Raw genomic sequence first — 27,705 nt, 5'->3', positions numbered from 1 at the left:
GAAGTTGGGAGTGGAACGATATTTGGTATTAATATCATTTTGAGCATGGCCTAGGCTGCCCTTGCGCCATGATGGAGAGGTTTATAAGCTGGCCACTCATGTTTTATTCCAGAGAGCGTGGAGAGGGGGGGGGGGGGGGGCAGCTATCTTTCCCTGACCTTGATGTTTCCTTGCCAGCTCAATTAACATACACAATAAATGCTGCATGGAAATGGCTTGATATTGGCTATTGCTGTTTAATTACCGTTGCGTCCGCTCTATCAATGTAGATATCCGAGTGACATCAAAGTAACGACAGGAGGACAGATTAATGGATGGCCAATGGGCAAAAAAGCTATACGGCATGCTGATTATGTCATGCGTCATTGATCAACCTTATCAATTTGCAATCATTAGTCATGGATGACAAGGTGGGACGTGAAACTTTTAATGGATCATGATGTGGCGACTATGATGATGACAACGCATGTATCACAAAAAGAGCAGTCTCTGCTGCTTTATGAAAACAATTTAATTGTTTCTAGAAATTATAAACAACACGAAAATATATATATTAAAAAACATATATATATATATATATATAATATAAAATTTTTACATTTTTTTCTAGCTTCTTTGAGAAACATAATTTATATAATATTTTAACTTTTAAATAGTTTGTGATTCTCCTCAGTGGGGTTTCAGTTTAATTTTCTATACAACAGTAAATGCCACAGATGTTCTCTAATCCACACCACCCCCATACCCACCCACGCCCCCCCCCCCCCCCAACCCCCACCACTTTCCATTCTACAAAATTCAATTTCCATCAAGATCTTTCCTGTTTTCTCTTAATTAAATAATGGACCACGGGAAACATGCATAGGCGAGGATCTGTTTATAATCTTTAAACAGATTGGCTTAAAAATCGGAGGGGCATGTGTCCATATCAAATGAGATCATGTCGATAAAGAATTTAAAACAGAACTAGCTGCTCGATTGAGGGGAGGGGTAGGGGAAATTACACAGGATTATATTAGAAGGGAATACTCCTACTGGATGTCATATCCATTGGATCAGCACTCTTCATTTGGCATTTAAGGTCTGTCACATAAAATTATATACTAAAAATAGTAATCCTTTTCTTTTTTTTGGATTGCCGCACCTCTGTGAGGGATTGTGTGTTTTGCATATATATTTTCATTTATGTATATACATACTCATACATTAGTATTTAGAGTATGAGCTGTGATGCGCATGGCTGGCAATAGGCAAAAGACTGCAAATTCAACACATTAAATCAAGGTGGCAGTAGTGCACACCAATTGAATCCTGCATGCAAGGCTTGTCTGTAGAATATAAGGAGAGCACATCTTGCATATCCAAACTGTAAATAGTTGCAATTGTCGATTTTCTTAATTTCATCTCTTGAATCCTCATGTAAAAGACTTGCACTTGTTTGAGGCAGGTAAATGGAATTTAATGGTCATGTTAGTTCGCAGACTTGTCTTTACACAAGCATTGATCAGGAGCAGTACAGTTGGAAGAGGTGAAACATTTTAATATGCCAATTTAATTACTACTGTACAACGTGTCAGATGTTTAAACATGTACATCTGTGGCTCTCTGAAATGCACATCAAAGGATATTTCTTTCCACATGGTATTTGTTTGGTCTCATAACAAGAGCTTCTCTGCGAAATGTTGGTTATATTCCATGTTGACATTTACATGCGGAATACATTATGCATAATCTCATCACACTTGCATCACAAATCCTTGATGAGCTGCCTGTCAACCAGTCTCCAATTTCTGCACGCTGTCTGCACACAATTATACCAAATCAATCAGGTATTAAGTATTATGTCATCAGTGATTGGATGCAAAAACTGTAATCCCCGATGCAAAGTGAAGTGTATGAAAGTGACACAGTAATATATATTCCCTGCCTTTTTCTTATCATGTATGCCAGAGCAATAAAATATGCTTACAACAGAATGTGATACGGGATACTGATAAATTAGTTCACTATTTTAACAATTCGGCTATGGGTGTGTAATACACTGTTTTCTATCAAAAGTGTCTTTGGGTGAGTCTGATCAAGTGAAAGAAAAATACAGGCCGTTCAAAAGAAAACATTCAGACCGGGGGCCACCAAACTCCTTGATTTATTTAATTAGCAGCTCTCTCGGTTTGAGGTGAATACGCACTGAAAATAAATGCCTCTACTGGGTTACTGCAGATGGATGTGCCTCGTATGTGCATCAAGCTGTAAAAACAGGGACTGGAAGCCCCCCAAAAAAGGCTTGTTATTCAGCAGGCACAGACAGATATACACGGAGAGGTCACAGTGAGGAGCCGTTAAGAAAGGTTGGATTTCTCCCTTTTATGTCACATCAGTTGTGAATGTCCCCGTAGAGGGTGAGCAAAGGAATTCACTATTCCAGAGCGACTGCCTCTGCTCAGCGAAACCTCCAGTAATTTAAGTCATCCTCACAAAATCCACTTTGTTAAAGCTCCACTCATAAAATACAAAAACAATCTTAATTTGGCAACCGTGAGCAAAATGCCCAAGCCATGATGTATATTATTGATGTTTTTCTCCATTCTGCATTCCTTTAGCTTATTGTTTTACAGTACGTTAAAAATAATGCATTCATATACTGTAGTTGGTAGCTTTCAGTTCATTAATGTATGACTATATTTCCCATAGTTATTTTCCCATTGTTATGGAAGCTAATATATATATATATATATATATATATATATATATATATATATCTTTTCTAATTCGTCCTGGTCATACAGTCTTCTCTTGGGTTGATCTTTTCTTGATGGTTTTCAAACAGAGCTCTCCTGAAATAACACTTGGGTATTTGGTGCGATGATTTACGTTCTGTGTTACCTTACTACCTGGTAAGAAGTTTGTGTTTCACGCGCTGTGCATAACCCCCTCACCTTTTCCCACTGCCACCCATGTTCCAAACATTTATCTGCCTCGTTCTTGTTTTGCTGACATCCAGTGGACAAGGTAAAATTGTCTCAACCCAGGAAGGACAGATATTTTGAGTCACACTCTCAAAAATGTGTTTCATTTGCAAAATGCAACACCAGGTGTGATTCCTGACATTTGAAACAGACTGACAGGTAGGAGTCTCCCCTGAGACAATGCTGCCTATGTGATAGGGACTTTCAAATTCTCCCTCTCCATGTGATGATATTTTTGTCTCTGATCTGCAAGCTGTGGCTATAAATCACAGATACTTTTCTCACTATAATTTCAAGGGTGAAAATAAATTTATAATAATACAATATTTAGAATAAATTCTGCTCTTGGCATTTACCCTCTTAAAACAATGCCAATGTCTGCTGTTTTATATGTTTTGTAGCAAATGTGGACAATTTTGATAGACTGTATTTAACAGTAATTCGAATATATAAGAATACATGTGATGGAGAGGTGTTTTTGATGTAAACAACGGCATATTTTATTGTAACATAGCTATTACTGAGCAATATAGCTATATATATGTATATATATATATTGATTTCAACAATTATATACCTATTTTCAGCAACATCAATTAGTTTTACAAACCATTATAACTTTTGGTTTAGCCAAGACAAGCAAGTCCATAGCTGCTGTTAATATAATAACCAATATTATACATCATCTTAATGACACATAGGGAAGGGAAAAAAGTATTATAAATAATCTATAGGCTGAAATCCTGGCTAGTTCCACTACCATGCTGCTCTTGAGCAAGGCACTTTACCACAATCATTCAAATCGAAATTTATCCAAAAAACAGTTATCCAGGGAGGTCCATGCAGAAATCAAGTCTGCGATGGTCATGACCACTAGTCTTGTTTAAAAATTAAAAGATTCACTGGCTATCCAGTGACCAATATACATGATCAGTTTTCCTTACTTCAAATCTGAAGAAATTGAAAATGTATAAGTGGAAAAAAACACATGGTTTTGGAAGCAGCACAACCAAGGTTTTGGAAGCATGGTTAAGTCTCATGTTGAGAGCCCCACGCAGTGCATTTAGTTTGCTGCCTTTAGTATAAGTGTGTGAACTCCCATGGGGTTTCCTCATTCCAGTCTAACTGCCCAGGGGATCTTGCAGCTGTATTGGCAAGTTGTTCTGTCCCTAGGGGTGCCTAAATGTGTCAGTCAGCACCATGCTGGTCCTACTTCTTTGGTACAGATTTGTGGGGGTCTTCTGAAATCGGTCAGCATGGCTTCAGGTGGGGTCATTTTATAACTGTAAATATTTTTCTCTGCCATGAATGTCCCAAAATGCTGTGAAATTATGAACATTTGACTGAGTGCCCTTTTGTTTGCCGGTTGTGCCAAAGCAAGCTGAGGGCAGTGCAACCGACTGGGATGAGGACATAACAGCTTTAATTTAAGCTTTCTTATGTCATTTTTTATGCCCCCAGAGTTTTCGTTTTTCCATGTAGTGGCAGGTTCTAATCTGGTCCCAAATTGAGGCAGCATTGTATGTGATTGTCCCAACAGAAGGCTTGAGGCTGATCACCATGCCATTGTAATGCATTGACTTTTTAGGACAAACTGAGTGTTGCATGGTAAAACATGCAGCTGGCGTGTTTGGGCCTCGGGCAAGGGCAGGTGCGTTTGTTGTGTGCTCACATACTTGGCTCGACTATTGCTGGGTTCTCACCGTCCACATTAAAGGCTATCTGATCTGGTTATCGTGTTAGCTCACAACAATTTCAAGTGGTCAGTTGTGTTCTGGAATACCTGATCATGGACCCCTTCCGGTGGGGTCAGAGGTCAACTACACATGAGCTGGTAGTATGAGGCAGAGAAGCACTATTTTCTTTGTGTGCATGCTGCTATATTTCTATGTTGAAGCTGTTGGGAGTTTTTAAATTTTTATATTATTATTATTTTTTAACAATCTAGAGCGGGTTGTGGTGTTTCTTTATTGTTTACAACTGCCTTGCAATATTCTGAAATATCTAAGCTGGCATCAATGAAAAACAGTTCACTTAGACAGCAACTGGGCAATACTGGATTGTTCATTTGAGCAATCATGTCAGTTGTGAGGGAAGTAGCCACATAAATATAGCACAACGGTTTCTGAACAGATTTTCTTTCAATCTGCAGACAACTTAACTGTGCTTAAAATAGCCCTGAAATACATGCACCAAGCAAATGAGTTTAAATTAATGCTTAGGGATTTCAAGGTAGTTAAATAGTTAGAGGTTTCAGGTTGAAGTCCCAGGTGGCACATCATTGTAGCATTATATCCTTGTGCCCTAGGGCAAAATATTTAGCCTGAATTGTAAAATGGCAGTAAAAATGGACTGCATGAAAAAAGCTGAGTAAGTCACTCTGGTGAAGGGTGACCTAAATGTGGTTAAGGGTGTGCTAAATGTGAGTGTATGTGCTACTTCTCACTATCCAAGAAACGTCAATTATTAAAATATGACTTCGGACAAAGCAGTTATATAATACACATTCTATATAGCTTTCTTCTGTCTTGCGGTATTACAGATTTAAATGTGCAGACCTTTTCTAAAATGTGCAGGCATTTTGGAATTAAACATCTGTTTCTTATACAACGGTCATGCACAAAAACATGGCCATTTCTGATTGACCCACTTTGGCAATAACAGAAGATGAGATGGAAGAGACATCGAAATAAAGACGATTCTAGGCTAATGTAGATTTATTATTTAATATCTCCATTTGAAAACATGTTTTGTTTTATTCTAAGACTATAAATAGTTCCGCCACCTTTTACTTTATCATTCCAATTATTCATTCTCACTTTCTTGCCATCAGACTGAAATGTCAGTCAGACAAAGATGGCGAGTTGGTAGATAACTTCTTGTTTTCCATATGGCATCACTGAAGCAATAAGCCCTTTCCCAATCTGTAATTCCATCTGGTCATTTTGGTAGGCATTCAGTTTTTTTTTTTTTTTCCTTTCAGCTTCTACATGTTAAAATCTCATCCATATTTGTGAGTGCCGTACAAATAATTACATTTAAATCATCCATATAATGGCACAATCAGTGGAGATATGCATTTTCTGTCTTTATTTTCCCACCCCATTCTCACCACTGACCATTGTTGTAAGTAGGCCAATGAATGATGGTAATGTAAGATATATTAATGATAAAGATCATTTTCTGCTCTAATTATTTACTAGCGGGTCAGACCCAGGAAGATAATTCTTTCTCAGGTGGCATTGGGCCGAAAAACAGCGTCTGCCACCCTGAGCAGATTAATTGAAGCATACTGCTGCAAATGAATCACATATGGCTAATATCCTTCTGCCCAGCTTCCCTCTGAAAGGCAAAATGATCTCTCTAGGCCTACTTTACTGCACTTTTCCGTTTCTGTTCACTACACGAGGAGCAGCCAAGGTCACTGCTAGAGCCAAACTTTGAAATACAGGACAAATAATGAATTATATAATTCATATATCTTATATTTTAACGCCGCTTGCGGTTCACATAATGGCACATTAGATTAATTGCCGCAGTGCACAGAAGCAAAAGTCAGGGCACCTGTCCCATCTCAGCAATACATCAACATTAAGAAATCAGTGCTTAATGATTATTCAGTGGCACTCTTAAAGGCTGTAAAAGCCAAAGGTACATTACTACTCTGGGGAGAAGTCCATTCAATTTATTCTTTTTTTTGTTTGTTTTTCAGGCCTACCATAAGATCAAATAGGTATTAGGCAACAAGTTACCTCTAGGATTGACACAAAGCATAGGAATGTTGAAATCATGATTTTTTAAAAATGACATTCAGATTTTGGCTAACATATTCAGTGCATTTTCCCCATTTCAATTTACACAACAAAGACTAATAAAAAGAAACAACTGCAAAACAATAATGGACATAATTTGCTACACTAGTTGTACATGCATCATATATAAAAACAATTAAAGCATATAATATAATTAGGAACATTAGAAATATATATATATATATATATATATATATATATATATATATATGGTCTAAACAATGATCAAAATAGCAGAATGTCTTCATTACTTTACATAACTTCAGCTGTGTTAAGAATGTTTCAATACAGTGTATTTTTTCATTACTTGTGTCTGATATACTGACATTTACCCATGATTGTGATATGCCCTGCTTGAACAAAACTGTTAACTAAGGGCAGTAGTACAGACTTAACACAGGCAGGCTGTAACTTAATGTGTTAGGGGCATATATCAAAACTGCAATCTGTTCTCATTGAAACAAGCCAGCATAACGACTGTACCATAAATTGTGGCATGTTTCTTCATAAATCAAATATATAAATAAATCACACACTGGCAATGCATTGTGCTAAGTAAATGATTTAGTCATTTCACATTCTTTTTAGTTTTGTTGGCGCATTTCATCTTGAAAGCTATGGTTTTACATTTTCTAGAGCTTTGGAACTTTTTTTGGTAAACGGACATGTGATATGTCTTAAGGGTTACTGTACATCTTGGCTTGGTGCCCAGTCAACTGACAGTTTATAACAAGAAGAACTTGTTTTTTTTTTTTTTCTCTTTTTCAAATCAATGGCCCCTTTATATTGTCTTCACACGGGGAACATGAAAATACAGTTTGTATTTACTGACAGCAGGCTTCAAAGACATGTCGAAGCTAGCAGGGCCCTCATGCTCCAAAGTATACATCACATTGCTGAAGCACTGGCAGAGAATGATTGTTATTATTATTTTACAGACAGGCAGTTGAACACTTCAGTCAAGCACAGGTATGTCCATGCGACAGTAGAGGGAGAGTAATGCAGCCATTTCCTGTCAAGGTCACTGACAGCTTCAATGAAATAGTACCCACGCCACCATGTTTATCTATCAACCACTAATGAACTACATTTTGACAACATTTAATTACAAAGATAATTGTTTCATGGATCCTGTCTCTCTTAATCTTTCCCGCACTTTAATGCCTTTCTCACTCTCTCTGCCTATGACGGCACATCTAGTTATTGCATGCCATTCTTTTAAATGTGATCTTTTCCCCTCACTGCCTCTCAAAAGCCAAACAGTTCATATATACAGCGCAAATCCCAATTGATCCATTATTTGGCCAATCATGTATAGTAGCTCTTAACATCTGAAACAGCCAATTGCTGTTTCATAATAATAATAATAATAATAATAATAATATTAATAATAATATTAATATTAATAATAATAATAACAAATTGGTTTCAGGAAGAGGCTTGTAATAAAATCTAAAATGTGCCTGTTAAAGTAAAATTTGGATGAAATAAGAACCACTTCATAGCTTGCGTATTCCGTGGTTCCAAACAGTTCACCGACTCAAGTTAATTAGTCTCTGGTATTGATTTCACAATAATGTGTATTTATAGAGGTACAAGAATCACTTGTACATCTGGAGAAGTGTGCAATGAAAAAAAAAAACTGCATTGTCATCGTGTCAAGTATAGACAAAGTTTGAGGCTGTAAATGGAGAATGTGTTTAATTGTTGTTTCTTTCAAACTTTGTTTTATACCAGACCATTTTTCAACGTCTGTAATCACTTCTCTGGAGGTCAGCTAAATCTGTACTTCCATCAAAAACTGTACTCCAGTGAAAACATCTTATCCAGCTTTCATTTCACATAACATGTTTTTCTCTAAAACCTCTATGTTTATTTATTTATTTATTTATTAAGCCATAAAACAGTGTCAACATTTGGGATGCTATATTTTCAGCATGATTAGCTCTATTTGCACTGATGTTTGTGGAATTTTTCATCAGTGAAATTGTGTAATTAGCGGTTTTTCAAACAAAGCTTAGAATAGGGGTTGATGGGTGGATGTCATTTTCCTTGATGTTTAATAAATAAATGAATCAATAAATAAATAAATAATCTGAGTATGTATGAAGTGTATAAAACAGATAAAATATGTGCGTCAATAAGAACTTGCAGAGATAGTGGAAATAACGATAACACATGAGTTAGTTATAGATGAGTATGCCCACACAAAATCATGGTGTGTCCCTAAAAAAAAATTTTTTTTAAAAAAGGAAGAATTTAAGTCCTGAGATTTTGAAGTACTGGCCGTATTCAGAGTATAATGTATAATTATGGAGTTTTCAAGTAATTCATATTAATTCACCAAGAACATACAGACTTTGATTCCCAACAAAGGCAAATAAACAATAATATCACATCACCTAATGCAGCTTGCATAGTTGGCAGATTAAACACGTTTAAGCAGAAAATGAAATTGAAGAATTTATAATGACAATGCTAGGCTTCCAAGCAGTCCAAGGCTTCACGCCAAGGCTTGCTAACCCCACGCACTCATTAGTATGCTGCAAAGTAACACAGAGAAACAGCCAAACTTCTTACGAAAAGCAAGGGTGTGATGATTCTTTACAAATGTACATTTTAGAGCAGAAGAGTTTTTAAACTGCAAAACACAACATACAGCATCAATCTGTCCTCGCCAGCATATATCTATCATACCATTGCTGATGCCTATTAGTTTTTGTTCCAGATATTGGCCTACTTTCAGTAAAAAATAAATTAATTAATAAAAAACTAGCAGCATAGTCCATGGAATCAAAACATATCTCAGACCAGCCCAGCACAGTATCAGCAATGTAAACCCACATGTTACATGCTAATGATTTAGATTTGTAACCAGGCAAGGGACATCATGGGCTGTGTCTTGTGAACATGCCGTAATAAAGATCACAGACTCTTTGACTTGAGATTGACGTATGGGATGGACCCTTATTGACCGATATTCCATTCAATTCTATTGAATTTATTTAAATCATTCCCGTTTTAATGCACCATCATAAATGTAGCCCCGCTCCCTGCTTCATTTTTAGAGTGTAGCATAATTGTTGGGGAATTGGGCTTGTGCTCTTCCAGGTTGAATGCTTGATTCCCAGGTGGGCTGCCGCTTTTGCACCTCTTAACCTAAATTGCTTAACCCGCGATGCTTCAGTGAATACCCAGCTGTAAAAATAGGTGGCGAATAAAAAGAACGTCAGCTGTGCCAGTTGTTCTGGAGAAGTGTGTTTGCGAAACGACTAAAATGTAAATGTGGGAAGCTGCAGAAAAGCACATTTGATTGCAAAACGCATAAAGCTGCCTTACACTTTTTCACTCTATAATCTATCATCTGCGCTGTAGGATCAGTCCGGTCACCCACTCAACCAAAGAAGTGGGCATTGAACAATGAGGAAGGAAATACCCTGCTGAATGAATGATGCTATGACCAACTGTGTGCCTGCCCATGGGACTTCCAGTTGCAGTCAATACTGGCATGGCTAGGATTTGATTTCAAACCACGGGACACATAAATGTCTTGAAGACAAATGCCTGAGCTTGATGTAGGATCCAAAAGACGAGGTAACACAATTTATTTTGTCAATATTACGGTTCATTATTTACTTAAACATTTGTTTTTCTTCAGTCTGTGATACCATCACTACTGTATGTCATCATGTGAACGTAATGTTCTCTTGATGAACTGAACAAGTGCAATTCTGCTTTAATACTGTAACCGTTGTGCATTTAGATTATTGTACTTGTGAAATTGTCTCCCAATTTACTGCAATGTTCCAATATTGAATTGGCGTGATGTAGCCAATATAGGCACACAGTATAAGAATGATTTTTCATCTGGATGATTTTTCATAAGAACGATTTTTCCAAATTAAATAAATCATATTAACTGTAAGCAGAAATGTCAACAATGTATGTGTGACCATTTAAATAACATAAAAAAGAAGGGTACGTTGCCTGGGTTGTGGGTTTAAAGCCAAGGAATTGTGGTTCTTTACGTTCTTTTTAAAATGTATTTATTATATATATATATATATATATATATATATATATATATATATAATTATATATATATATATTTTTTTTTTTTTTTTTATGGACCCTGACATTCAGTTTACTGAGTTAGAAGTGTACTTGAAAAAATATATATATATATTTTGGTATTCCATCAAAAGATTTTTGATTTTTCATATTTTCAATTTTCTGATTCTGAGAATATTTTTTCAACTCTCCCAGAACATCCTGGGTTTGCCAAATGAACCAGATACAGCATATAGAAAAGTTTATCATAGGTAAAATGTTTTATTGTAATAACTACTATTCTTTCTGAAAATTTAATTTTATTCTGGCACAATTACATCATTTTCTTCAACTCGTTTTTAGCACTGTAATTCCAAAACAATCATCTATACAGAGCTTAAACTGATTTAAAACAGATTCAATTGCTTATTAGACGAAAACATGACCACTTAATATTCTCGAGCACTCCCAAAATATATATTTATGAGCAAAACATAGCCAAATATATAGAAATACCACAGACATAGCTACTCATACTGTATTTACAAAGAAGAAAGGATGAATAGATGAATAAAACAGAGGGAAATGAAATAGGCTGGGAAATAGATACCATCTGCTTGCTTCATCCCTTTCATTATCATAAATCTCATTTAAAAATTTAAGTTGTGATCTTAAAATAGTTTGCAAATTGTAGATACATATGTAACTGAAAATTTCACGGTTCACCACTAGAAATGTAAAGGAAAAATATTGCATCGAAATGTCTCTCGTACTCCATATGCATTGTAATCAGTGGCATATTATTTTTGTTGTTTCTGGCAGGGCAAATGACTTATACATTATGACTTCCAATAAACTCATTAAAATCATTGCCTGTGTGAAATAGTTTCCTACATGCATTTGTTGTGCATCATGGAGGTCTGGCTCCTGGTCTTAATCCCTAACTTGAACCCAAAATCCAGTACTTTACAGTTTGAGTACAGAAATTCAACTTAACACTATGTTTAGCTTTTATCTTCAGCCTGGAAAAAAATAAATACATCTTATGCATTATTTTCTTTTTTTGCATGTAGTTGTAGCGCAAAAAAAAATGGAATGGATAAAAATATATGATATACTGTATGTAAAATATGAATATGCATTCTTTTCAGCAATCTATTCTACTACCATTTACACTTCACACTTCTTGCTTCATATTAATTCACATGAGTTCATACATTACTTATATTTTCAGTTGTTATACATTGTTCCAAGGCTGTTTTGCCTTTCCCAGCCAATATTGTTGGACTCCTGGGAACCGCACTCAAGACTTCATTTGGGTTAGTGTGCATTACCTGCATATAAATTGGAAGTGCTTGACCCCCAGTGTCATAATTTACGGCAAAGTCTTACAGTCGCTTTAATGGGCTCTTTCCCTAAAAGTGCAGGCTTTAGAGAAATGCCAGTATATTATGTCACAGTGTCTCTGATGTGTGCATTTCATCTAGACAAACAGCATTATCAAAACAAATTGCTTCAAAGAGTATTTCATTCTCCACAAAAAGGAACTGTCTTTGATTAGCATAGGCTTATACGTGATGGTGGTATTTGATTCAAGACATGAGTACTGAATCATGGATTAAGCTTTTTTTCAGACATAATAATTGCATAATAGCCATGATGCTACTTGTCTGCTACAGTTAATGTGATTCCTTGGAAATTGTTTCCATGATTTTTTTTTTTTTTTTCCAAGCAGTTTCCAAAGGCTTTAAGTCAGAATTGATGTGGTAATACGAACCCCCAAGAAATAAATAAATAAATAAATTATAAGTAGCACAAAAAGTCCTCTTCCAGAGTTTGCATGTTGAATTTAATGATTACACTACATAAATAAATAAATAAAAGTGTTCTACAAGGGATTTTTGAAACTTGACTCTGACACGATTTTAGGTTTTTACCACATGATCAGAACTTAAACCATTCCTGTGGCAGGATGGGAAAGCCCTGGGGCCATGCAAATTTTATAAGTTGGCAAAGTTATTCAAGATGTTATAAAAATGTCCTACTAATAACTAATAAGGGCAGTAAAAGGGGAATAAAGGCCTACACGTCAAGCAGAGGCACCGCAATGTGCTGGTTAATGGTACAGAACCAGAGGCTGTATCTTGGCAGGAACAATTCAACTGTTCAGTTTATTTATATATTTATTTATTTATTTTTGGTTTATCAAGTACCTATGGAGAACAGAACATGTTTCAGCTTGCCTACCCACTTATGAGACAGTTATATATATATAACGTCAAAAATCCTTGAAAATAGCACATTATTATCGACTATTATTCGTAAGAGTATGCTCTCGTTGGAATGCCAGAAACTAACAGCCTGTCATATTGCTGCATTATCTTTATTAATGAATATTTTTTTTAGCAGTGGTACTATTTCAGGACCGATACAACTTTCAAAAAAGGGGGGATTCTTGCTGTGTTGACTGTAACTGACCTGGAGTTGTGCTGTGCCAACACAAACTGACTCGCTTCTTGGAATCTTTCAATTTGCAATAATAAATCACAGTAGGAAGCAATTGCTGGGCGATCTGCTGAGGGTCTGAAATTCAAGCCTGCTTCACAGGGGGGGGTGTGGGGGCACCCTCAAAGAGAGCCGGCTCCCTGGAGCATTTCCATGCTATTTAATCACGTCTCCAACCAGCTGAACAAATGGGAATGGATGCTGTTCCCACCTCCAGTCCTATCTGTTCGAGTGGGCAAAGAAGAGAGACAAATTCCAGCGAGTATTGTTTATGTCACAGAAGAGATGAGATGTAGAGTGTGTTCAACTGCAAGGAACGTACGTTTTCACAAAGCAAAGAAAGAAGTAAGGAAATTTAAGAAGAAAGCCACAGCCACGCTGTTTTCAGGGACTACAATTTCAGTGCCCACTGATGTTTAAACAAGCAAATGCTGAATTTGCAATGATGGATTTACGGTGTTTTATTTTTCTACAAAGAAACGTACAGCCAGGCAGTCAGCTAAATGGGGGAAATGCAAAATAAGCACCCAACAGTACTACTGAAATTCATACCCTGAAAGGTGTACCCCCAAATTAATAAAGCATGCACTTGTTTAATCAAAAGAACAAAGTGTAAGGAATATGTTTAAAATAGAGTTGAACTGGGTGAAATAATCAGGGTTTAAATGCAGGGATATGTGTTACGCATAAACCATACTGTGATTTTGAATGGACGTTTAAGGGTTACATCCTTGAAAAAAAAAAAAAAAAAAAAAGTTTTATTCCAGCTAACATCTCCATGGAAACATAAAATGACCTTTGTAAACTAGTCACCAATGGAGAAGCACCACATTCTTGCACTATGAGGCATACACATTACACAATACAATGGATAGCCTGTTACCTGGCACAAGTCATGAGGACACGTGCTCCCATAAAATGTTTCCTGGGGGTAATTAGAAAATGTAATGTACTGTAATGGGGAAAAAAAAAAAAAACATATATATATATATATATATATATATTATATGTGGAACAGAACTTAGAAGCTGATGATGCATAAAATAAATTAACTTTACATTACAGAAAATATGATAGCACAATCGGCACAGAAAAAGAAAAGAAAAAAAACCTTTACATGCAATGTGCTAACAGCAAATGAATGAACTCAAATTGCATTCCATCTAAAAAAAAAGTGTTTTTCTTATTTAATTTAATGTGATTTTTTATGTCTTCAAATGGTACATAAAAACTGAACATGTCTCATTGCCTAAGAAAAATTAATTTTGTATAACATCTCCATATTGCTGTATTGTAAGCACATTGAACTCCAAACAGAGTTGTATACAGTTTTTATGTTACATTGATTTATCTGTTCTATGTCCATACAGTAGATCTGTGGATCTAATGGGCCCACAATATGTGTCCAATCCATGTCCAATGGAGTTGTGCTATTATTATTATTATTATTATTATTATTATTATTATTATTTAGATTTTATGCAATTATATTCTGTAGATTCTGTGACTATACATTTGATAAATTATATAAAATTTAGGATAGATTCTTCATCCAAAGTCCCCCCGATTCCTGGCCATAATTTTTCGCATGGATTTTCTATATCAATAATGAATGTTGTGCGTTTAAAACTATTTTCATGAAATAGTATATATATATTATATACTCCTTCCCACTCTACAGCCCACCAGTTGCACAGTATGTACTACAGGTCTGCACAGCTCATCTGGTGGACTACAGCCACTCTTACATGATGAGAAACACAAGCATACCGACCAAAACTTTCCTCCAAAAGTGACACTGTGGCAAATTACCAGTCCATTTTTTATTATGAAAAACTCACCAAGCAAACACACAATACTATTTTCAATCAAGTAAAGGTTAGAAATGACTTTTAATTAAATCTAGGCTCAAGTTTGATCTGAAAAATATAGGTAGAATTAAAATTTGAGAATGTGTGCACAGCTGTGTGGCTTTTTTCTTGTTACTGTTCAATTGTTTCCTTCCTTGTACGGCATTTGCTGTGTCTGCCATATATCAGTTTTCTATTATATAAATATTCACAGCATAAATTACTGTAATCATATCTATTGGCTTGTTTAGAGAAAAAGAGCGAAGATGTCACTTTTAATTTGAATTCAAATCTGCTGCAGTGCTATGAATAGGCATAGGGCGATCATCAGTAAAGAGCTGCAAAGTACTGTATAAATGTTTGGGAGCAGCCTGAATGTCTGTGGTCTTCATAGTAAATTTGGATTTGAAACATGTAAACATAACACCAAAATCATGTAGTTGGACATACACGGTTTCAAAATCCCCATGCACGGTGTTATGCATTTTAACTGGGGTCGTAGTGTCAGACTATAAACATAATTATTTCCATATCCAATCTGCAAAAAAAGCTGAGAAGCTGGAGCATGTTTATGTCTTTCTCATAGAAAATTAGGTCATTCTCTTGTAACTTCTGGTTGTCTTTCTGTTTCAACATGTCACTGGAAATATGTTGCTTTAGGTTAATGGAGGTAAAAGTACTTTCACACGCACATGTTGTTACTTTAACTGAAAGTCAATACTCTGGAAACTATTTGACAAAGTAAAAGGGAAAAAAAAGTTCTGTGTGTGTGTGTGTGTGTGTGCGTGTGTGCATGCATGCATGCATGGAGGTGAGCATCACACAGTGCCTCTCCCAATTAAACTTAATTTTGCACTCATATTTTAGGAATATATTTAAAAACTCACATCTATCTGTGTTGCAGTACTACTCATTAATATTGCATTTAAAAACATTATTTTCAAAATATTTCATTTGTATTTTATTTGTATTTTATTCATTGAATAGTGGAAAGGTGTTGAAGCTTCTGATTGTTTGCTAGTATTCCAGGCACATTCCTATTAAAAATATACATGTCAGTCTGGTTTATCAATCTATGATGGTTTATCACGTAAGACCAATTCAAAGGATAGAGAAAAAGTGATCTCCACATCCATTTAAAGGAGAACAACAGATATGTTGAAGCAGCAGTCACAGTTCATTTTTACATTCTCTAAGGGTGATGCTTTACACTATGCTGGTTTACTGCCAGCAATGGCCTACTAATGTGAAAGACACAAGGGGAGGAGATCCACTTACTAAACAGTACTGTTTCAGTCAGGTAATCAACTGAGAATGGCATTGCAATTTGACCTCAATGAGTACCGTATCATTTCTCTTTAAAACAGAAAGTGCAGACATCACCATGAAGATGAAAGGTTCAACCTATAACCTTTCTAAATTGGTGAAAGTTGCAGGGAAGACATCTTTCAAATAACATGTCCACTTTTTCCTTATATTGATGACTTTAAAATAAATAAATAAATAAATAAATACATTTTCCATGCAGGAATACAAACAAATAACTTGTAAAAAAATTATGTCCTATTTTTTCCACACATGAATATTATTGTTTTCTGGCCAAGATTCTAAAGCACATCCCATTGTTTAAAAGCACTAATGCTTGCTCTTTTGAATAGTGTTTCAATGGCCATTCCTTCTGACTTTTAATGACACAACATGCAGACCTGCAGTTTTCCCCCTTTACTATGCAACAAATTTTACATTCGCAGCTACACAGTTTACCTTCTAATTCTTCTGTGAAATAAATGCTAATTAATGGTTCCTGCAGCCCATTAGGCATATCTCAACGGGAGGTACACAGACAGATGTGCTCTTCTGTCAAAAATAATTTGGACTTTGAAAAATAAAATACAGAAACTGGAACTCCTGCTAAGGGGTAATTTGTATTTTACTGTCTAGACCAGGTTCAGCAGCATTGTCTCAGAAAATGGTGATCCTGAGTCAGTGTTAAACTTATGATGTCCTTACATTTGTAACCATTTACAAGACGGAAATATATGAAACATTTGTGTAACAGTCATTCTAACTGGCATATAGAGCAACTGTACCATGAGGGTGACTGTATTATTTTCAGCCACCTGTCAGCTAATGCCATTGCTAAAATCACACTTAAGCACTGCCACACATTCCATAGTACAGTCATTATTGATACAGTTGCTTTTCAGTTGCCATATGAAAACTATTCCTAAACAATGTAAGCTCATTTTCAGGTATACACCTTGTTCAAAATTGCTTACATTAATTATCTTCATTGAGCAAATTCAAAAGGAAAGCAACAAGCATATAAGAAAAGCTACATAATCAACAGTTGGAGTTCCTGGTCAATTCTCAGAAGAAAATATAGCACAAACAAACCAGGATATGAAAACAGATCCACCGGAATAAACGTAACTCTATACCTCAGGTGTATACATTGTCTGATTGTTCCGAGATGAAATACTGTTGAGATATAGCAATGTTGGTATCCCGTAGAAAGTAGTAGAACACAGTAATGACTTACAAGGACAAGTCATTCATTTTCATTCTGTCAAATGAAAAGCTTGATCTTTCTTTGTTGTTAGTGTCTCATAAGTACAACAATGGAAATTCCCAGATGTGTAGGGAAGCCTCACATTATTAATTTCATTGATTTATTTAAATTTATTTTGTATAGAAGGATTGGAATGTGCCTCAGGTTATGATAATTACATGCACTGACTGAAAGTGTTCTGTCAAACAGTTTAATTAAGGATAGGTTAAAAAATAAAAGCAACTACATAACCAAACATTAAAGCATACTTCAAATTCAAAACATTATCTGAGGCATTTAAAAAATTAGTAAGTAAGTAAGTAAATAAATAAATAAATAAATAAATAAATAAATAAATAAATAAATAAATCTAAGTGCTTGACCCACAGGCCCTTGACCCCCTGTTCCTGTTCGAGTATATCACTTCAGTCACTGAATTACATTGCATGAAATGGCTGGCCATGGAGCAGAATTTGTTGTAGTATTTCTTTTAAAGCATCATTGGTTATTCCCAAGGAAATGTATTTCTAAAACACAAGCTGTTATGCATCAGCCAAGATTATTGTTGCAATAGCTTATAAAACTACAATTTTATATCAGATCATATACTGAAAATAAATATCATGTGGCCAACATGATTTGCCTCAAGCAATTCCTTCTTCAACAGGTACAAATTTTGCTTTCAAAACTGTTTTCCAGATGCATTATGTTCCACTTTCCTGTTATTTTTTGCAGCCTATTGTCAAATAAGAGAGATCTGGTTCAAGTTGTTATGATCATTTTTGATAGTCGTTATTGCACTCCTTAAATTTTTGTTTTGGCCTCCCACTGGTATCCCATTCAAATCAGAAAAAAAACAATATCAGAAATAAATCAAGCACTGCCAGGCTGAAATGCAACAGTGTGCCTGCTTATGCTCTCTTTCGCCCACTGCATTCAGTTCGCCAGCTAATTGCGAGAGCGCTGCTTACCTTACAGAGGCTGTCGGTTTGGGTGAGGTTCGGGAGCATGAACTCCTGAGGTTGTGCAGGCATCCGCTGGGTCACTCCTCAACTGTGCGCGAAAGACTCGTTAACTTTGCGAGCGGCTACAAGTGCGCAGCGCCTAGGAACTCCAGGCTCCGCTCGGTGACTGAGGGGCCCTCTCAGCGAGATCAACACCTCACTGTTTCCTCTCCCCTCGTGTAACTTAACCCCTTCCCTTCCCGTCCTCGAACCAGCCTCCCTGACGACTTCCAGCAAGTTGGCTTTTTTTTAACCCTTGCAGTGGGGGACGAGAGCTCGCGGGGTAGGATTTCAGGGCCCTGGAGCTGTTGGAGCTGCACGGGGAGGCTTATAGAACAAAAGGAAGAGCAACAGGGCAGGCAGGGGGCATGAGGCAGGAATGGTGATGGAATAAAAAGCGCACAAACAGATGTGGATTGTACAGAGGTGAACTGGTGGGGGTCACAGCCTCTGAATACAAATGGAGAAGCTTGATGATGCTAAATATCCTACATTCTTGTGGATTCAGAATGCCAGATCCACAATTCACACAGCTGGCAAGCTTTGCTCTTCATACTGGAAATAAAATGGAAGTATTGTTCAGTGCTAGAGAAAATGAAATGAGAATAGTATAAAATGAGAATAAGAGTTAACACTTTTTTAAAGAGACAGAGAGAAAAAAAAAATACTGTGATAAATATCGACTGTGCCGCAGCACTGACAAACTTCTTACTTAGCGCAAGTAAAGTAAATCACAGTGGTTGAGACAATGTTGTATGCATAAAAATGTCCCTTTGTCTGCACTCACACTTGTAAATAATGAATCCACATGAATGCTCAGACTGAGTAGAGGTACATACATTATTCAGCAAGGTAATGAAAGGAACTTTGATAATTCTTGAACGGATTTCTGCTGGCTTAGATGTCTGTTCCTTAAATATGGCTGAGGCTTTTGTATACTTAAATTAAATAAGTAGATCCCAAAGAGAATGTATTTTCTATAGACTAAGCACACATCTTAAGTCTGTTTTATGACTCGCGCAGAGAGAAGACATAACAGGCAGTAAAGTTTTGGATGTTCGAAAGCCACTGTCTTAGTTCTTAAGATTTTAAAACATCTTTTTTTTTTTGGGTTATACGAGTAGGAATAGTTTACATTTTTGCAATGGAGTAACTTAAATTGATGCTGAAATTAGAGTTGATCATAACCTAATAAAATCAGTGGTGGATTCCCATTAACCAACAGCAATACCACTTAATCATTGAGCTGATGCGTTTAGCCAAAGAAACTTACAAAAGTATATATTTTTGTATTTCATGGTATGTTGACACCTGAGAGCCAGAGATAGGTGCAATTGCAATTACACAAGTGCCACCACCACACAAGAACCTTGACCATGAACTACATATATTTTTATAACTTTTAATGAGATTTATCATTTTTTAATGTATTTAATGATTGCTGTAGAATAGTAACTACTACTGTTATGTAAGTCCTGATAACAAACAAAGCAAAAACACTTATCAAGGATATGCTTCTTAAATCTCAATCTACATGCCTACTTTTTTTAAAAAAATATCAGGTTTTTCTCTGAACCTCAGAATGCTTAACTGCTGTACAAATGCATTCACCCAATTTGGGGAATTACATATGAGTTTGCTCCTGTGACCTATCTTCAGTTTTATTAGGTCCATTAACTACTTATTATTGTGCTCATGGTTCCAATGAATATTTTGAATTATATATGATATTTATGTTGTAATGCTTTAGAGCACAATGCTTTCCCCAGCATAGTATCGATGGTGTTCATCTGGATTTTCTGTTACACACAAGAGAAAGGGATATTCAGACCGCCTTAGCCAAATGTATACCTCTCAAGACCCTGTTGATTTGTATATCCATAATTCAGACCCTTAAAGACATGAAGCATGCCTCCTCCATCTGATTTGGCAGTAAAAGGGAAGTTAGATAGGGTATTCAATCAGATTTAAAACAATAGAAGTGAGTTGTTTTGGTGATAAGTAAACTGATCCTGATAGAACTGAGAGTCTACAAAAATACATTTGTCAGTGCTTTCTTTGAATATAACTTGAGGATTTTCACTTTAAGATTTTCATTATTTATAGCACATGAAATGTCAATTTGTGTCAAGCTGATGGAACACATGCATAGTTACATAAAAACACGTTTAAAATATACTGGCCTCACTAAGCAAAATTACTATTATTATTATTGCTGATAAAAAGCAATCCTTTTCCAATTAATATTTATTCATTCTTTAAAGTTTATTAAGAAAATGAATTGTTGATAATGTGAACTGGCCAGCCATTGAGGAAGAATTGACACTATGGGATCTCTATGGGGAGCTCAACTGTCACACTTTTCCCATGAACTATTTCCTGTTCAAATAGACTGATGAGGCATTACATGACATTAACCAAGTACATAATGAACAATTAAATTTCAGAACACAATCACTGAGTTGGTCTTAATTATGATTGCCATTAAAGCTTCCAGAAAAAATAAATAAAAAATTAAATGAAGGATTCTACTAGCAGACACACTGATGGTATACTTGCATCGGTCTTGTTTTGAGAGAGAGAGAGAGAGAGAGAGAGAGAGACAGAGAGAGAGAGAGAGAGAGAGAGAGAGAGAAAGACAGAGAGAGAGAGACATAAAGAGAATGACATGTGGGTCCTACACATATTTAACTTCATTAATTTTATTCCTTCCAACCATGCCATGAAAAGAAACAAGTGGAACAAATGTGTTTCAGAGTGTGTTCGCAATGGATAAAATGTGTATAAATAAAATAAATAAATAAATAAATGGCTGTCTGCTTTACATGAACATAAATATATATTTCTATGAAGAGCACCTTAGGGTGGATATAGTCCACTTTCACATAATGTATGCCTTTTATATTATTTTCACTCCTAAATGACTCAAGAAAGGCTTTCCTGTGAATGATGGTGACAGTGATTCAAAGTTATTTTCTTCATATGATAATGCTCTGAAGGAAAATACATCTAAATTTATCCAATGGACAGATGCATTATATAGGTATAATTCTATTGCACATTACTGTGACATGTTTGCATTTTCACACATTTGGGCCAATGTGTGAAAATGTTCCTGGGATAACACACAGCCAAACCTAAAGATAGAATTAAATAAACCATAATGAGATGGTGATGTAATAATAATAATGATAAAAATATAGAATTCTTCCCCAAAGCGTCATGTTTTAAATGATTTAATCGGTGCTGGTTGGGTTATTGTAAGCAGTTGGGATGGCGCCGAATGCAAATATCATATTCTATGACACTTGACTAATGTTTTCTCTTCCTGAATTTGGCCGATATTATTCTGATTTTTCCCACCCCTTTGATGCAGTTCGCTCAAAAGTCAGCACTAAGTTTCTCAATTAGACACACACATACACGTACGCACACCTGAGAGACAGTGGAGTGAGAGTTTTGTGTGATGAAGTTGATAAAGCCTTTAAGATGGGGATGACTAATTGTGGACACTGTAGTTATAGAAATGATAGGCTTAGAACTCTGTACAGATAACGACACCAACAAAATTTTGGGTTTTCACTGAAACTGAGACTAAATAACCCATATAGAGTAGCTACATGAAAACCATGGGAAATGCAACCTATTAGTCTGTGTGTGCGGTTCTAGCAAACCACCAAAGTTGCACATTCTCTGTAGAATTGATGAGAGGAGTGCGACGATGCGCAGGCTATGTAAAAGCGCTCTTCAAGGAGAAGGGATGAAAAAATGGGCTGAATTAGTTATTATCCATGGAATCACCTTTTTTGGGCAAAATCAGAACTTTGCATTTAACTTTTTCTATTTTGTGTTTTGTCATACACATTTTTGAACTTTTCTCCGTGTTTCTCAGTTATGGTTTCATAATCCTTATGAAATTAGGTCGCTGCTGATGCAGAAATTGATTCTCTAATGCTGGATACATCTGACGCCGCTGGACATCAGCGTGGCAGTAGTAGGTAGCAAAAAACGCAGCATAACACACCAAGGACTCGCTCGTGTGGCACTAAAACAGCCTATCTGCCCCCAAATGAGTGTTTCCTCCAAGCAGCTTTTCAGTATAGCAGGGGATGTTGTGTCTCCCTATTGGTCTAGACTGCTCACAGCAAAAATATAACTTGGGGAATTTTGAGTAAGAGTATAATAGCTGAAGATATATTCCACCCAGGAAAGCTTTTCATTTTTTTATTTAATTAATTCAAGCTTATGAAAATAAAACATAATGGTTAACTAGGCCTTCAACATAGAGCTAAGAAAGAAGCATTAACAAAAAATAAATACATAAATAAATAAATAAATAAATACATAAACAAAACATGTTAGCCTTACATTCTGTGACTTTTTATTTTATTAGTATATTGTATTTTTTCAGTTTATAATTGAATTCAGTGTAACTCAGGTAGGCGTGGTGGTTGGGTTAATGCAGTTCCAAGTATGTAGTTCAAAGTAAGGAAACTGTTTTGATTTATAAAAAAACATTTAGCCTACGTTTGAAACTTGATTTGACTGTTGGTTTACCACAATGTTATAAACACCTGTTATGGCTATGGCAACAATGGCAGCAGCAGCAGCAATTACAGCGGTAAAAATCATGGATTTTTAACATTTTATAAACCTTCCATGTTAAACTCCATTTCCCACTTCCTGTTTTTATCCAAATATAAATACAAATACAATTAATTTTATTGGGCAAACAAATCTCGATACAAATACAAGTAAGTCCTAAGTAGCCACCCTTAATAAGCAGACAAGTGACTGGGAACTTGTGGGAACACAGGAACCAGACATAGTTTAAAAAATGCTTTCAAATTTGTCATGCTGGTATCATGTAGAATTGTCTTCTCATCTTTATATGTTCTGTTTTTTTCTTTCTTTTTTTTTCATTTAGTCCCACAACTAAAGCAGGGAGTCATGAGGTTTTATTCTTTATCCTTTGAGTAGAGCTGAATTAAACTTTGGAACATTTTTTTGGAACCACTGAAAACACTGAAACTACCATGTATTTATTTATTTCGCTGCACTTATTTACTTATAAAGCCATTTCCAACCTCATGTGCTTTCAAAGATAACATGTACGTATTCCATCAGAAACTAATACATAATGCACTGTACTCTTTTACAAGAACTAAAATATAGCCTGCAAATAAGTACTCCATTGAAGTATTCTCTGTGATGTATACAAAGTAATATAATATAAGGAAATTATATATTACATAAAATACATAAAAAGCCCTCCTGAAGCATACATCTGCTAAACAGTGTCTTCCTCTGGGATTTGTGTCTCATGACCATCACTGAAAGGATTCATATCTAAGGACAGACCAAACCCAGTAAGATGTGTACAGTATGTCTTTATAACCCTTTTAAATGTCCTTAACCTCCCCTACCAAACAACGTCCCATTAAACTGTGTTTAGGCACTTAGTGTGTGTTTATGCATGTTTGTTCCATCTGAATTACATTTCTGTTTCTCTCAGTGAAAAAAATTAATGTCTATATCAAACAGACACATTTAAAAAAAAATATATATAACAAAGTTACACTCTTCATACATTTGCAGCATGACTAAAGTCCAAATATAAAACTGAAAACTTTGAATTCCTAGATGGAGTACCATAGCATACTTTTAAGGGTGTGTGGAAGCGGGTGGGAGGGAGAAAGCTGTACTGCTCAGATGAGAAACCACACAAGGGCTGGAGAGTGGAGATAAGAATAACACAGACTTCTGGCAAAACCCCAAACTTTATTTTCCTTTGAGGTTGCATTATACAATTTTCATCCTAATTATGGATATTATTATATAACATTCCTACTCTGTCATGGTTGTATATAATAATAATAATAATAATAATAATAATAATAATAATAATAATAATAATAATAATAATAATATAATAATAATAATAATAAGAAGAAGAATAGTAATAATAATAATTATTATTATTATTATTATTATTATTATTATTATTATTTCAAGAAAATGTCCTTATGTGCCATCACTTTACTGATTAGCAGTGGGACCAGACAATCTTCAGAGATAGCATTGCACATCATATAACTTTACAGAAGCAGCTCATTACTTACATGTCCATGCAGTAGTTAATATTGAATAAATTAAACATCCATGGACCCTTAAACATTACTTTAATAAACTATGCAATGCTATAATTCCGAAGAACTGTTTGTCTCATTTCCAGAAAGTATGTGACCTGAAGTGTAAAATAGCTGTGAGTTTTATTTGTTTCACAGTGAGGAATTTGCTATAGTAGCAAATTCAAATCCTTTTAGCCTAATTCTTTCTAACCAGACTCTCTATAGATGGTCAATATTCTAAATGCCCTTTACCTCTTTGGACGATTGCCAAAGGTTAAATGCAGGATTCCCAATGAGGTCAATCATCTGCCATGTCATCCTGGTGAAAGGGGATCAACTGATTGATTCTTAAGAGAAACATATCGAAAATAGATCCATATATCTGTATCCATTATTTGTCATTTTTCTGTTGGGAAAAAAAATCCCTCTTGTATCTGTAACTATTAGATCTATGCTGACAATGGTATAAATCAGGTAGGGAGAGTATTTGTCCCCTTCCATTGCTTGTGTGTGTGTGTGTGTGTGTGTGTGCGTGGGTGTGCACTTGCGCGTGTTCATGTGTCAGTATAATCAGCCCCTATCCCCCATCTGAATTCACTTTCACCCCTGCATCATTTGGTGATCTCATCTAGGGCAGCAGAGGCTGTCTAGTCCTGTGCCTCTACTATACATATACATTTTGATGTTTCATTTGAATACCAGAAACATACTGAAATAGATTTTATAAAAATCAAAAAACAGCTGTCAAACTGCCTAGCCCAGGGTCCTTTAACCCCCTTTTATGAAAGCAAGCCTGAAAATAAGATTGTTACTGCTATCAAGTACAGGCATAATCCTAGTCTGTTCTGGAAAATAACTCTTGTGAGCTAGTTTTCCAAAAGTCAGAATTACTTAACATATATCTGAAACAAAGTAACAGAAGCTTAAATACAGTGAACATGGAAGCTTTTTTTCTTGCCTGAAAGTTTTTTTATCGACTTTTCTGTGGATTTCCAGAACACAAAGAAGTAAGTATTCTTTGTTTTGATCAACCCTGTTGTGTCCGCTCATTACAAAATAAGGAACCACTGTCGCCATGACATCGGGATCGTAAAATAGTCTATAGAGCTAGAGTCCTGGGTTTTAACACCTTCAAATGGAACCTTGTGTGACCATATTGTTTGCAAATTTCACTGTAAAAAAAAAAGCACACTGAATGCAAATAAACCAAACCATTCAGGACGGTGCTAGTTAACAGAATAGTAGGATGAATAGCCAAGTCGATTTTAATTTACATTTGCTATACAAAATCTGACTCTGCTTATCACGGAATATCATCTTAAATTCTGAACAAAATACATGATGACATTAAATTCCTTTTCAATCTGTCCTGATGTACCACAGTAAATACACAGACAACTGCTTGTACATGTCCTTTGCTATTTTATAACCTGACAAGAACCGTTTAACTTGTTCATGAGCTTGTTTCTTTGCAGTGCTAGAAGACTGATGAAAGTACTTCTCCAGCATATTGAAACAAGCCATTTCCACTTTGTCTTTAATGTGCATAATAAACATTTAATTAACAGTATTGCCCTTTTTAGTAGCCATAAATAATTTGTTATTGCAGAACCACATGCTTGCAGATTATTTGTTTTGCTAATGAAGATGTGGAGACGGAAAGTGTGGATTTTTCAGGAACCTGGCCTACAGGGCTCCGGGGGAATTTTGCTGGGCCCCACAGAGCAATGCCCTTTTAAAGGTGGTAAAAAAGATTAGGGCATACAAAGGGATGAATGCAGGAAACTGTGTAATTCCTGAGTTTAAATAGGTGGTTTTAATTCCATATGTCAGACCAGATCCTTAGCCATGTTTCCTAATTCCTAAATAACACCCACTCTTAAAAAAGATACATACATAAAATACATTAAAAAACATAATAATGGCACATAGACACCAATAGAAACATATTCAAAGTACAACAATAAAACTTTATAAGCATAATAAATTATATACTTGTAAAGTCCCGAGAGACTAATTAAATGGATTATGTGTTCAGTGAAATAAGATAAGAAAAAAATCTGAGAAGTTTTTTTTGCCCTATGGAAGTATACAATCTGTCATGCATTTAATCTTTAGCCAGTTGTACTGATGGACCACAACACAAGACACCAGGGGTTTTATATTTAGACCCTCTCCCAACACATTATTGATCTGAAATGTTAGTTTTAGTTTCCAGCAATGTGCTACTTCAGATATCTCCTCTGACACAATCAACTGAACAGTTCAGTTTGGAAAAATTACAGTAAATTAAATAAAATATTGTCATATATTGTAATTAATAGTTTCTCAGTGCATATTATGCTAATTTACATAGTGCTATAGAAAGTTAAAACTTAAAGCTTTTTTTTTTTTTTTTAACTTTCCAGAAACAGAAAAAACTGAATCTGTAAAAATGGGCTGAGGGGGCTGACAGGTAGTGTTGAACAGTTTTAGGCATCGTGTTGTAGAATGAAGTGTAACTCAAGGGAGATAAGGGCGGAAAAAAAATAGACTGACATTCGCTCAGAAAGGAAGGTTCATCCTCTATCACTAGTCTGTACTGACAAGCAGTGACCTCAGGATATTTTTTTTAGTCTTGGAGAACATACGTGGCTCCATTTAGCAAAAATACTTTTAAAAATAAATTTTAAAAACCTTCATATAGTTTAAACTTAAGTATATTTATAGTCGATCACAAGGTTGTCTGTGCTTTCTGGTGGATGTTAGCAATGTTTAGCAAAATCATACATTTAAATACATTTTAATATCTAACACCTACTGGCACCTGTTGGTTAGGAAACTTCACAGACTTTTA

General features: G+C 35.5%; 1 protein-coding gene across 1 annotated transcript in view; it reads right to left on the bottom strand.

Moving 5' to 3' along the window:
* The window catches only part of si:dkey-87k14.1 (leucine-rich repeat transmembrane protein FLRT2), a 28,238-nt gene extending 9,357 nt beyond the window's left edge, over window positions 1–18,881 (bottom strand). The window contains exon 1 of the mRNA XM_035414552.1: window positions 18,706–18,881. The gene's annotated coding sequence lies outside the window, so the exon portion shown is untranslated. The remainder of the gene's footprint in view (window positions 1–18,705) is intronic.
* Window positions 18,882–27,705: the final 8,824 nt, after the last annotated feature.

This window comes from Anguilla anguilla, chromosome 1 (genome assembly GCF_013347855.1).
Source record: "Anguilla anguilla isolate fAngAng1 chromosome 1, fAngAng1.pri, whole genome shotgun sequence".
In the NCBI taxonomy this organism is placed as follows: Eukaryota; Metazoa; Chordata; class Actinopteri; order Anguilliformes; family Anguillidae; genus Anguilla; species Anguilla anguilla.
The sequence above is the reverse complement of the archived record's forward strand: the minus strand, read 5'-3'. Positions and strand labels throughout refer to the sequence as shown.